This window comes from Gossypium arboreum, chromosome 1 (genome assembly GCF_025698485.1).
Source record: "Gossypium arboreum isolate Shixiya-1 chromosome 1, ASM2569848v2, whole genome shotgun sequence".
Classification (NCBI taxonomy): domain Eukaryota; kingdom Viridiplantae; phylum Streptophyta; class Magnoliopsida; order Malvales; family Malvaceae; genus Gossypium; species Gossypium arboreum.
In genome coordinates this window covers 82250180-82254115 of record NC_069070.1, presented here as the reverse complement: position 1 = coordinate 82254115, position 3936 = coordinate 82250180, and the positions used below count along the sequence as shown (strand labels likewise).

The 3936-nt window shown below is 36.7% G+C and overlaps 1 non-coding gene across 1 annotated transcript; it reads left to right on the top strand.

Moving 5' to 3' along the window:
- The first annotated feature begins 2797 nt into the window (after positions 1 to 2797).
- LOC128282151 (small nucleolar RNA R71) lies at positions 2798 to 2904 on the top strand. Its single transcript, XR_008272395.1, has one exon. It is a non-coding gene; the product is annotated as a small nucleolar RNA R71 (small nucleolar RNA).
- The last annotated feature ends 1032 nt before the right edge of the window (positions 2905 to 3936 follow it).

Genomic DNA, 3936 nt, shown 5'->3' with positions numbered 1-3936 from the left:
ACCAAATGACTAAAATACCCTTCATTAAAAATTTCGGTTATTTCTACCTATGTATGTCCACTTTTGTCCATGAAAACCTAATGGTATAATTACCATTTAAGGACCTCTACTTCAATTATGCTCTTCAATTAAATCCTTTAACATCTAAAACTCATATTTATTAACTTTTGCAATTAAGTCCTAATAGGCAAATTAGACATGCAATTCATGAAATTTTCTATCGATATTCTAACACATGCATCTAATCGCTCAATAAATTATAAAAATTAATCGGAATAAATTTTTCTACTTCAGAATTGTGGTTTTGAAACCACTATTCTGTTTAGGCCCTAATTCGGGATATCACACACTCATTTTAAATTTTCTAGGCAAAGATGGAAAGAGTTACTGAAAATCGAAAAATCATCCATAAATACCTCCATGACGTCTTCTATGAGTTCGTAAAAAATGGCCATCATGAAGCGTTAAAAAGTAACGAAAGCATTACATAATCCAAAAGGCATTCTACGATAAGCAAACGTACCGTATGGACATGTAAATGTTGTCTTTTCTTAATCTTCAGGAGCTATTGGGATTTGGAAATAGCCAGAGAGTCCATCTAAAAAGCAGTAGTACATGTGTCCTGACAGTCTTTCCAACATTTGGTCAATGAATGGAAGGGGAAAGTGGTCTTCCCTTGTGGCATCATTTAGCTTCCTATAATCAATGCACACTCTCCAACCTATGACAGTCCTTGTTGGGATTAATTTATTCTTCTCATTGACTACAACAGTCATGCCTCCTTTCTTAGGAACAACCTGCACTGGACTCACCCAAGAACTGTCAGAAATAGAATAAATAATTCCAGCATCTAGGAGTTTAATTACCTCAGCTTTAACGACTTCCTTCATGTTGGGGTTCAGTCGTCTTTGGGCTTGCACGCATGGTTTATATTCATCTTCCATTAAAATTTTGTGGGTGCAAAAAGAAGGGCTAATCCCTTTAATGTCAGAAATTTCACAAGCTATGGCCCTTTTATGCTCTCCTAATACTTGGAGTAATTCTTCTTTCTTCTTGGGTTGCAAGTTGGATGCAATAATTACCGGTAATGTGGAATTATTTCCAAGGAATGCATATTCCAAGTGATTCGGCAATTGTTTAAGTTCCAGTTTGGGAGGTTCGTCAATAGAGGGTTTTTGCTTAAGTTCATCTTTTACCTTAATTCCCTCATATTCTGCTAGTTTTGGGGAGGTTTGATTGGAGTTTAGTTCGGTTCCTATTTCAGAATCATCATCCATCCCCTCTCCTTGGGCGAGACACAGTTCCATCGTGTCCTTATGTACGATTTCCTGAAAAGAATCTTGAGTAGCATGATCAATAGAGTCGATAAAATAACATGAGTCATCCTGTTATCTAGAAAATCTCATGACATCATAAATTTTAAAAATTATCTCTTCATCACCTACTCTAAGTACCAATTTACCATCACCCACATCAATTACAGCTGTAGCAGTGGCTAAAAATGGTTGACCTAAAATTAAAGGCACCTCAACATCTTCATCAATGTCAAGCACAACGAAATCAATAAGGAATATAAATTTATCTACTTTTACAAGTACGTCCTCTATAAATCCCCTAGGATATTTAACAGATCTATCAGCTAATTGAATACTCATCCTAGTGGGTTTAGGTTCCCCAAGACCAAGTTGTTTAAACATTTTATATGGCATCAAATTAATGCTGGGGCCTAAATCAGCTAGTGCTTTATCAACATTCAAACTACCGATTAAGTAAGGAATAGTAAAACTTCCTGGATCTTTCAATTTGGTTGGCAATTTATTTTGGAGTATGGTTGAGCACTCCTCATTAAATTCCAACTTCCTTTTGTTTGTTAGAAGCTCCTTTAAGAATTTTGCATATGTAGGCATCTGCGATATAGCTTCAACAAAAGGTAAGTTAATATGCAGTTGTTTAAAAATTTCAAGAAATTTACCGAATTCTGCATCCATGCGGTCTTTCTTCAACTTTTCCAGGTATGGGATTGGTGGTTTATATTCTTTTGGCATTAGGTTGTCATTGTTTTTGGGTTCGACCTCCTTTCTATTAGCTTCTTGTGGTGGCTTCTTTTCAGATTCAACTAACACTTTCCCACTCCTTAGTGTAACTGCTTTCAGTGTTCTTTTCAGTTGGGTTCAGTGTTACTAGGTAGACTTCCTAGTGGTCATTCAGATATCAATTTAGCGAGCTGACCTATCTGAGTTTTGAGCCCTTGGATCGATGCTTGTTGATTCTTAAGAACTGTCTCGGTATTCTAGAAACGAGTTTCTGACATCGAGATGAATTTTGTTAACATCTCCTCAAGGTTTGAATTCTTTTCTTACTGGTAAGGTGGTTGTTGAAAACCCGGAAGAGGATGTTGTGGCCTTTGATTTCTTTGACCGCCCCACGAGAAATTGGGATGGTTCCTCCAAACTGCATTATAAGTGTTACTATACGAGTTATTTTCGGGTCTAGAATTATTGTTACCCATATATTGGACTTGTTCCTCCTCGATGTTAGGATTGAAGGGTTGATATTCTGTGTATGGTCTTCCTCCATTAGAATCTCATTTCAGCACTGGATGTACCTGAGTAGAACCACACAAACCCTCAATCTTTTTATTTAAGAGTTCTACTTGGTTAGATAGCATAGTAACTACGTGGAGGTTGAAAACACCAGATGCTGTTGCCGGCTCTGTTCTCATAACTTGCCACTAATAGTTATTGAATGACATCTCCTTAATAAATTCAAAAACATTTAAACCTGTAGCCAAAGTGCTAACCAATGGTGAGGGCACCTTCTCAAGAGGCCCTTGTATCTCTCCCATGCATCGTAGAGTGTTTCTAAGTCCATCTGCACAAAGGAAGAGATATCATTACGTAATTTAGCCATTTTAGCCGATGGGAAATATTTTAATAAAAACTTTTCGGTCATTTGTTCCCAAGTAGTGATTGACCCCCGTGGTAACGAGTTCAACCATTGTTTAGCCTTATTCCTTAACGAAAAGGGAAACAACCGAAGGCGAATGGCTTCATCAGAAACTCCATTAATTTTAATTGTATCACATAGTTCCAAAAAGTTTACCAAGTGAGCGTTGGGATCCTCGTCCTGCAAACCATCATACTGAACAAACTGTTGTATCATTTGAATTATGTTAGGTTTCAATTCAAAAGTATTTACGGCTATAGTCGGTCTAACTATGCTCGATTCAGTTCCTGTCAAAGAAGGTTTAGCATAACCATACATAGTGCGCAGAGCAGGATTCTGATTAATAGCAATTGCAGGAGGTAGCGGATTTTCTTGGTTTTCATCCATCTCCTCGGTTATGGTTGAGGAATCGTCCTCTTGCTCGTCCTTTGTGTATCTTAGGCTTCCCCTTATTTCTCTCCAATTTCTATGAACTGTGCAGTCGATCTCACTGTCAAAAAGTAGTGGTCCTGATGGGTTTCTTCTAGTCATAAACTAGAAAAACCTGTCAGAAGGAAATAAGAGAAAAATTAGAAAAAAATAAAAATTTAAATTGTAATAAAAGTAAAGTTGCTAAAGTAATAAAAATCGAGTTTTCCTAATATCCTAGTTCCCCGGCAACGGCACCAAAAACTTGATGCGTGATATTCGTAATAGGTTTTAAAGATTTATAAATGAAACATTCTTGTGACTAACTTATTATCACGATTAAGGCAAGTGTACCTATCGAATAGTAGTATAGTTCAGCAAGACCGGATTGTCGAACCCAAAGGAACTACGAGTACTAGTATTTACTTTCTTTTTTATTATCTAGCCTAAGATTTAAGAGGTTTGGTTGTCTAAACTAATTGCTAACTAAGAATGCACAGAAAGAAAAACTTGGGAAAATAATTTTGGGAAAATTCGATTGATTGAGACAATACCTAAGGACAAATCCACCTAGACTTCACT